The sequence below is a fragment of the Oncorhynchus keta genome, chromosome 12 (assembly GCF_023373465.1).
Source record: "Oncorhynchus keta strain PuntledgeMale-10-30-2019 chromosome 12, Oket_V2, whole genome shotgun sequence".
In the NCBI taxonomy this organism is placed as follows: Eukaryota; Metazoa; Chordata; class Actinopteri; order Salmoniformes; family Salmonidae; genus Oncorhynchus; species Oncorhynchus keta.
This window is the reverse complement of record NC_068432.1, coordinates 36,482,863-36,493,175: the sequence shown is the minus strand read 5'-3', so window position 1 is coordinate 36,493,175 and position 10,313 is coordinate 36,482,863. Positions and strand designations below refer to the sequence as shown.

Sequence of the window (10,313 nt, the reverse complement as noted above, 5' to 3'; positions counted from 1 at the left end):
CCCTTATCCCCGTCACTGTCCATTTCTTGTTTTTAAAGGATGATAGAAGTGCTACACCTGGTGGAGAGAGATTGTAGGACATAAATATTTGCTTTATGCGTGCTGTACGTTACGACATGACACGTCACGATGTAAAGGAGGGTCCGTTTTTTCAACTTTTCTCCAATACCATAGAGCCATTACCATGTCGATCAACGCTTGAATAGAAACCTAGTTCACACACCCAATTTTGACCTCAACACAGTCCCATTAGTTTTCTTTGTAGCCTCGTTTAAATTTTGCGGTTGCGCACATTTGTACGGAATTGGGTGAGTTTACGTTACGTGTGCATTTTTTTTTCCTGGCAATGCGCATTTGTTAATTGACCCGTTTGACGAGGTTGAAGTAGGATGTGATTCGATAAATTAACAGCCACCGCATTGATTATATTGTAATGACCTGACTAGATCATAAATGAACAATTGTCCAGACAGAGGCTTGAGTTTGCGAATTGACGGTTTATTAAACCAACTTTACACAGGCTACTGTTTGGGCTGTAGCACACGCCAAATAGATGACAGATAACCCACAAACCAATCGTGACCTTCTCTTGTGAAGCCCAGACGTAAGAGAGAGAGAACAAAGGCTGAACCTGGTCTTAACTTCCAATGCTCCACCCCCCTGCCCAACCCCCCTCCACGCCACTCCGCCAACCTCCAAGATGCCCGGCATCAGAACTTCCAGGCATTCCCGTGATTGGCAGATAGCAGGTTGATTGACATGTCGGACCCCGCGAACACCGGGTATTGGTCAGTACAACACAACCACCTCCTAGCCTAACACATAACACACAGCTGTCTGTGCGGGTCGCTACAATATGCAACGCAGGACAAGCTAGTTAACCTAGTAATATCATCAACCATGTGTAGTTAACTAGTGATTATGTTAAGATTGTTTAATGTAAGTTTAATGCTAGCTAGAAACTGTTAGGGTTGCGTAAATTCAAATCTGGTATCAGGATAAATATAACAATGAGTCACCGATTGTATACTATGTATTTTTTATTAGCTAAGTAATAAATGGCAAATGTAACTTTCGTATATACGGGTTCACTGTAATACCACGCAGGGCAGAAAAGAGAACTGACAAGACGTATGTAAAACAGTATTCTTTATACTGTGATAGACATAGGCCAACAGACGGGTTGGAACTATCACAGTAGAGGCTGGGCGTGGTTTAAACTTGCTCAGGCGGGTCCCCGCCTCTTGGCGCTTCTGTTGATAGATCAGAACATCCAGGCTCTCATGCTCCATACCGTTATCTCGCACCTGGCTCCTGTTATCTAACAAAAGACCACTTGTTCTCGCAACACCCCGCTCTGAATGTGTCCCTCTCCCAACTAATTTGAACAGTTCCTGTCTTCATGCTTCTCTGTATTTTTCCATCATGAGAAAGTCCCATGGCCCTGATACTTTTAACAATGTTTCAAGTCAGCTATGTTGCATAACACATACATACATCCACACAAGCCAACAGCAGATAATATTCAATCATATATATGGTAATGGCTATAATGTAAAACACAGGATCCAACAAAACTTACCTTTACTTCTTGCTGCACTCGTGTAACAGGTGGTCAGCCTGCCACGCAGTTTCCACGTGAATTGCAATGTAATCAGCATCCAGAAATGCCGACCTCTAATTGCAATTATTCCACCAATACCAACTATAAGCTTTTGTGCAGTCAACTCACTATTAACATTCTTTCTAATAGGAATTGGTACTTAACCGACTAATATAATTGCAAACTATGCTTAAAATCCTCTTCAGTAATGTCATGTTTTTCAGAAACTATGAAATGTACCTCATCCTCGGTTGTAAAAGTAAGTATTTAACATGGCAATCTCTGGGCAGTAAACGCACTACTTTTCCAGGGGAAAAAAGCCCTGTAAGTCAACCATCGTTGTGGGTTCCTCTCTGTCCTTCAGTTTGGCCTAATATTCCAATGAGTGGAGAGGATTGATGGGGTAGTGTTTAGCAACGGTAAATGTCTGAGGTAAGGTCAAATCATGCTTAAGCAAACTCAATGGTAGAACATGGCAGATGTGACACGTTTATTTTGAAGGTCACATGTCCTAATAAGAGACTAGTTCCAACTCCCTTTATAGATCACTGCTGCTGAGGGTCTTGTGTGAACTCTAAGGATGGTTGGCCGGTCAGTCAGTTTTCAAGGAGCACAGTCAGGAGCTGGTCCTCCTCGTTAATGGTGATTGTTGCTATGGCACCATCGTTGAACTCAAAATAAGTCCCGCCATCCACCACCATGCACGAGTCCCAGCACCTTGAGCGCACACACACCCTGAAGAGCAAAAGCAAAAATACTTTAAAGTGTGATCTTGTACATCAAACCCCACTGCAAGACAAAAATGAATGGGTACTGTAGATAAACTGACCTGTTGGAAAAACCTCTTTGGCGACTGCTGGAGAATACTCTGTTGACGATGGGCTCTCTGATGCTGAAGAACAGTTTGCCTTCCTCTGGACCAAACACCAGAGACTCGTTGTATTCATCAGTCCCTGACAAAAGACAATGAGATTCATGTATACAAATTTTCCTTAAGCATCCATCCATTCATACAACACATTCAGCTGTACATATTTTGGAACTCACCTTTCTCAGTTGAATATCAAGACCCATTTGTGCCTTTCCTGGGGAGAAAAAGATAAGGGCAGGACAGTGATTGAATTATCAGTGTACTATACAGGTTCTCCAAAATCATTGATTGGAATTACAGCTGGAAATTGAGACATTTGACAGATTTAACAACAAAATAAATCCACATGATCATTGCTGTTCATGAGGAAAGGTTGGAGTCCACATACCTATCCTTAGGACATCTTCCACAGCCTGTTCAACCAGTTTGTTAATATTGTATGACCTGTAGATGAGGACACAAACAAGAAGGATTCTCATTAAGCTCACATTCCATGAAGCTAACATTCAAGCCCTGGAGGACCACTAAAGTCTGTACTGTCAATCACAGTTTTTATTGATAGAGATTTTAGAACTTCCATGAATGAGACGCAGCATTGATAGGGCTCTTACAGTATCAGCAAAGAAATAAAGGTCTGTGTTGGCGCTATGTATAAAAAGAGGGAACTAACACTTGCACTTGTCTTTAACTATATAATTGAGGGGGGAAAAAGTACTTAGGATGACTGATGTGTTTGTGTCCCACACCTGTAGCTAACTAAGTCGCTCTGGATAAGAGGGTCTACTAAATGACTAAAATGTACATGTAAAATGTCTACCAGGCTTTAGATCCGGTCCCTGTGCAGATGCTGAGGCCAGAGCTCTTTTGCTTCTCCCACGGTCCGTCGTCCAAAGAGATCTCATAGTTTGAAGCCCTTTTGAGCAAGAGGGTGAGATGGGGATTCAAGGATTTACACTTCACCCTTAAGAGTCACGGACAGAAATCCACCAATGAGTGCATAGCGAGATGGGTGGGTGTGATCGTAGTGCAGGGGTAGGGTTGATGAACAGAAAAACAGGCATTCATGTTTAGGGGGGTCATGATGCTATGGCTTGGTTGAACGACAAGGGTACCTTAAGGAGAGAGATTCCCCAATGAAGATCTCATTCAGTCCTCTGACAGGGAGTATGTAGGGCTTGGATAAGCGGTAAACCTCACCTGTATCAAAAGAAACAGATTAAGTGACAGAGAAGGGCTTTTTGACAAATTACATGAAAATAATTGTCAATGAATGACGACAGACTGAACGCACACACACAGCTGTAAGTCAAGAAGACATGTTATTCATTCAATACAGTGCACCGTCCATTCAATAAGTGTTAGATTTGTCTCAAGGGCCCAGACAGAGACTGATACAGGTACATACAGTGCCTTGCGAAAGTATTCGGCCCCCTTGAACTTTGCGACCTTTTGCCACATTTCAGGCTTCAAACATAAAGATATAAAACTGTATTTTTTTGTGAAGAATCAACAACAAGTGGGACACAATCATGAAGTGGAACGACATTTATTGGATATTTCAAAGTTTTTTAACAAATCAAAAACTGAAAAATTGGGCGTGCAAAATTATTCAGCCCCCTTAAGTTAATACTTTGTAGCGCCACCTTTTGCTGCGATGACAGCTGTAAGTCGCTTGGGATATGTCACTATCAGTTTTGCACATCGAGAGACTGAATTTCTTTCCCCATTCCTCCTTGCAAAACAGCTCGAGCTCAGTGAGGTTGGATGGAGAGCATTTGTGAAGAGCAGTTTTCAGTTCTTTCTACAGATTCTCGATTGGATTCAGGTCTGGACTTTGACTTGGCCATTCTAACACCTGGATATGTTTATTTTTCAACCATTCCATTGTAGATTTTGCTTTATGTTTTGGATCATTGTCTTGTTGGAAGACAAATCTCCGTCCCAGTCTCAGGTCTTTTGCAGACTCCATCAGGTTTTCCAGAATGGTCCTGTATTGGGCTCCATCCATCTTCCCATCAATTGTAACCATCTTCCCTGTCCCTGCTGAAGAAAAGCAGGCCCAAACCATGATGCTGCAACCACCATGTTTGACAGTGGGGATGGTGTGTTCAGGGTGATGCTTTTAGGCCAAACATAACGTTTTGCATTGTTGCCAAGAAGTTCAATTTTGGTTTAATCTGACCAGAGCACCTTCTTCCACATGTTTGGTGTGTCTCCCAGGTGGCTCGTGGCAAACTTTAAACGACACTTTTTATGGATATCTTTAAGAAATGGCTTTCTTGCCACTCTTCCATAAAGGCCAGATTTGTGCAATATACGACTGATTGTTGTCCTATGGACAGAGTCTCCCACCTCAGCTGTAGATCTCTGCAGTTCATCCAGAGTGATCATGGGCCTCTTTGCTGCATCTCTGATCAGTCTTCTCCTTGTATGAGCTGAAAGTTTAGAGGGACGGCCAGGTCTTGGTAGATTTGCAGTGGTCTGATACTCCTTCCATTTCAATATTATCGCTTGCACAGTGCTCCTTGGGATGTTTAAAGCTTGGGAAATCTTTTTCTATCCAAATCCGGCTTTAAACTTCTTCACAACAGTATCTCGGACCTGCCTGGTGTGTTCCTTGTTCTTCATGATGCTCTCTGCGCTTTTAACGGACCTCTGAGACTATCACAGTGCAGGTGCATTTATAAGGAGACTTGATTACACACAGGTGGATTGTATTTATCATCATTAGTCATTTAGGTCAACATTGGATCATTCAGAGATCCTCACTGAACTTCTGGAGAGTTTGCTGCACTGAAAGTAAAGGGGCTGAATAATTTTGCACGCCCAATTTTTCAGTTTGTGATTTGTTTAAAAAGTTTGAAATATCCAATAAATGTTGTTCCACTTCATGATTGTGTCCCACTTGTTGTTGATTCTTCACAAAAAAATACAGTTTTATATATTTATGTTTGAAGCCTGAAATGTGGAAAAAGGTTGCAAAGTTCAAGGGGGCGAATACTTTCGCAAGGCACTGTATAGGAGGCCGAGGGGCCGTACTGCGCTAGGCCTCCATGAGGGTGATGCGGTGTGCCTGGTTGTGTTGCTCCAGGCTGAGCTGCTGTTCATGTAGGTCTACTGGGATGGGGTTGATCCCGGTGCCCTCAAGGTGTAGACGGATCCTCTGCCGCCACTGCCACCTGCATGAAGTAGACAGGAGAGGGGGGGTGGAGAGGAGAGATAATGGGGGAGGAGTGGATAGGAGGGGTGGATGGGGAAGTAAATCAATCAAAGGAGTTAAGTAGTAGAATATGCAGTAGACCGGGAGAGGAACATATGGAGAAAGAAGAGGGGGTGGTGAAACATGCCATGATATTAATACGCATTACTGTTCCTGGAATCAGATACTCATGTCTGACAGTTCAGCAACAGTAACACTAGAGGGCAGAGTAGTAAGACCAGGGGTGTAATAGTTATGCCTATCCTGGTGCAAAAGACTTAGTCTGTTGCAAATGCTATGCAACAAAAACCGTTAACTTTAAACTGAATACGCAAACAAGACTTTCTATTGGACATATTCAGGTATTTCCATCCCCGCTCCGTTGGGTCCTTAAACGATAATCATTAGTCCAAAACGTTTTGCAACAGAAACAAGTTTATATATTAGACAAATTTAGGTAGGTCCCACCCTGTTTCGCTCCTAGTGAATACACCCCAGGCATGTGAAACTAAATTTTAGAGGTGTGGCAAAGAAATCATCTGACTATTCTTTACACATAAACTAGAGGTCGACCGATTAATCGGAATGGCCGATTAACTAGGGACGATTTCAAGTTTTCATAATCGGAAATGGGTATTTTTGGACACCGATTTGGATGATTTAAAAACAATATCTTTATTGATCCTTTATTTAACTAGGCAAGTCAGTTAAGAACACATTCTTATTTTCAATGACGGCCTAGGAACGGTGGGTTTACTACCTTGTTCAGGGGCAGAATGACAGATTTTTACCCTGTCAGCTCGGAGATTCAATCTTGCAACCTTACAGTTAACTAGTCCAACGCTCTAACCACCTGTTTACATCGCACTCCACGAGGAGACTGCCTGTTACGTGAATGCAGTAGGAAGCCAAGGTAAGTTCCTAGCTAGCATTAAACTTACCTTATAGAAAACAATCAATCAATCATAATCACTAGTTAACTACACATGGTTGATGATATTACTAGTTTATCTAGCGTGTCCTGCGTTGCATATAATCGATGCGGTGCGTATTTGCGAAAAAGGACAGTCTTGCTCCAATGTGTACCTGTTACAGGAATTAAATTCCTCTATGTTTTAATACCCAATTAAAATTAAACACTGTCAATTCATAAGAATTGTATTTGTATAAAATGGACAGAGACCAGTCTTTGAAATCAACCAGCTGCGTTTATTCTCGTGAGTACTGCCCATGATACATTTTATCACAGGTTATAAACTGAAAATGACGTCAGCGTTTTCTAAACTCTTCCGTCTCTTCTTGACACTGGTACAAAGGCTGTATAGTTCTCAAGCCTTCCCACATCGTCTAGAGCCAAGGTCAGCCTGTCTACACATAAGCATTCTAGCCAGTCTGGCGATATAGTTCATTAATTTCTACCAAGGAACAGACAGTCATTGTTCTAATTATTGATTATATTTACACACATTATATTCAGTACTAGGATTAAAAATAAAATTCATACATATACAGTAACATAATAGTATTCTGATTAGTCAGTCCTGATTGAAATGTATACATAATTAGTTATTATTGATAAAAATTCCCTTAACAGTACCAAACCATAAACATCAATGCCTTTCTTAAAATCAATACACATGTATATATTTTTAAACCTGCACATTTCGCTAAAAGAAATCCAGGTTAGCAGTCAATATTAACCAGGTGAAATTGTGTCACTTCTCTTGCGTTCATTGCACTCAGAGTCAGTTTATACGCAACAGTTTGGGCCGCCTAATTTGCCAGAATTTTACGTAATTATGACATAACATTGAAGGTTGTGCAATGTAACAGGAATATTTAGACTTATGGATGCCACCCGTTAGATAAAATACGTAACGGTTCCGTATTTCACTGAAAGAATAAACGTCTTGTTTTCGAGATGATAGTTTCCGGATTCGACCATATTAATGACCTAAGGCTCGCATTTCTGTGTATTATTATGTTATAACTAAGTCTATGATTTGATAGAGCATTCTGACTGAGCGATGGTAGGCACCAGCATGCTCGTAAGCATTCATTCAAACAGCACTTTCGTGAGTTTTGCTAGCAGCTCGTCGCTGTGCATCAAGCATTGAGCTGTTTATGACTTCAAGCCCATCAACTCCCGAGATTAGGCTTGTGTAACTGATGTGAAATGGCTAGGTAGTTAGCGGGGTGCGCGCTAATAGCGTTTCAAACGTTACTCGCTCTGAGACCTTGAAGTAGTTGTTCCCCTTGCTCTGCAAGGGCCGCGGCTTTTGTGGAGCGATGGGTAACGATGCTTTGAGGGTGGCTGTTGTTGATGTGTTCCTGGTTCGAGCCAGGAAGGGGCGAGGAGAGGGACGGAAGCTATACTGTTACACTGGCAATACTAAAGTGCCTATAAGAACATCCAATAGTCAAAGGTATATGAATTACAAATCGTATAGAGAGAAATTGTCCTATAATTCCTATAACTACAACCTAAAACTTCTTACCTGGGAATATTGAAGACTCATGTTAAAAGGAACCACCAGCTTTCATATGTTCTCATGTTCTGACCAAGGAACTTAAACGTTAGCTTTCTTACATGGCACATATTGCACTTTTCCTTTCTTCTCCAACACTTTGTTTTTGCATTATTTAAACCAAATTGAACATGTTTCATTTTATTTGAGGCTAAATTGATTTTATTTATGTATTATGTTAAGTTAAAATACGTGTTAATTCAGTATTGTTGTAATTGTCATTATTACAAATACATGTTATTATTTTTTTTTATTATTTGTATTTTTTATTTTAAATTGGCCGATTAATCGATATCGTCTTTTTTTGGTCCTCCAATAATCGGTATTGAAAAATCATATTCGTTCGACCTCTAACATAAACAGCCTTCCTAACAGCAGTATTCTGGTCAGGGAAGTGAAAGGGAAAATCCCACCTGAACTGACCACGACGGAGTTTCTGTAGTGCCTCAGGGAAGGCATGTGTGTAACACACAGGAAGGCACAGATGTCCCTCTGACCTTCATGCAACAAAAAAAGAAGAAGAAAAAAAAGACACTTGTAATATGAGCACTTTTTTCATCAAACTAGATAAAGTTATTTATCTCCTCTCATTCTATAACAAAATGCTGAAATTCACAACAATGAATTCCCCAACCTGTCTCTTCTAAACTAGCTAAGAACCTTACCAGGCAAGTAAACTTACCACCTGCCCAAACCCATATCACCACTTTATATTCACTAACCAATTTTGTTGTGAGTTATTACCTTTCAGGGTCTGTGTTAACCCCAAGAACCGATTGGTCTTTATTGAAAACCTTACTGGCAACAAGTAGTAGTATGGTCCCACCCCCTAACAGAAGGAACGGGAGGTCAACAAGGTCTCAGGGTGAAATTGTCCTATTCATGGATTGAGTTGACCCTTCTCTGAGCACTGTATGAACGCAATTTATTTTTAATAGTTTTTTTTTATCCCTCAGCGGGAACGTGACTATGTAAATGTAACAGTATATAGACTTTACGTCCGTCCCCTCGCCCTGGGCGCGAACCAGTCAAAAGTCACCCTCGAAGCATCGTTACCCATCGCTCCACAATAGCTACGGCCCTTGCAGAGCAAGGGGAACAACTACTTCTAGGTCTCAGAGCGAGTGACGTCACCAACTGAAACACTATTAGCGTGCACCACCTAGCTAGCCATTTAACATCGGCCACATAAAGGATCAGCTATTATTCTCAAACTCTTAAAACGGGAACACTTGCCCCCTGCCGAGATAATGGCGTCTGCTCGTCGCACTGTTTCTTCATCATATTCCCCTCTCTTCTCCACACACACCTCAATCCCCTCTTTCCTAGAAGGAACACAGAGACACACAAAGGTCATGTGGCCACTTACACATCTTCATTACCTTTTGTAGACAGTACACCACAACAATATCCTTGAATCCTTGTGGATTAGCATAAAAAACTCAACATTGAGAAAGGAATCTGACATCCTCAGTGAATATTTGTCTATGACCAGCATTTACCTATCGGATCACCTGGGTTTCCATGTCTAAACTGAAAGTGAAACTGGTGTGTGCTGATTACTTGTTATGGGGGTGTTTTACTGTCAATAACGAACACATGAGGGAGTTTGAGAGTAAGTACCACTTATATCACATCGTTTTCCATTCCCTTACCAGCTGTTTTAGGTCCTCTTCTGAGAGCTCTGAAAAGCGATATCTTTGCTGCTCGAATTCATGCCTTGTCATCTTTGTCACCACAGCAACTTTTGCGGGTTTAAAACCAATTTCAGCCCGTGATGCAATACTTTGCATCTCCATCTGGATGTGACGTGAGCTCCCATTTAAAATAGTGACAGCTCGATGCCCAAAGCACAGACAGTTTATCAAGGAACGGGGAGTCATTCTTGTAAATTATTCGAAAAATTAAATAAATGAAACAAAAGTTATTCGTTGTTGGTCCCCATTAATGTAGTTGTTGGCCAATGTCGGTGTTAATCCAATCTGATGTCCTAGCTATTTGACCTGGGTCCCTCATGCACTACGATCGTCGAATCCAGATACGGCGACACCTACTCTCACCCAGCTCGTGGACTGCACCCAGCTGCAAGGACCTACAAGCTACAACACCATC

The 10,313-nt window shown here is 41.5% G+C and overlaps 1 pseudogene; it reads right to left on the bottom strand.

The window, feature by feature from the left end:
* Positions 1-1,022: 1,022 nt before the first annotated feature.
* On the bottom strand, positions 1,023-9,382 carry LOC118391599 (NAD kinase 2, mitochondrial-like; annotated as a pseudogene).
* Positions 9,383-10,313: the final 931 nt, after the last annotated feature.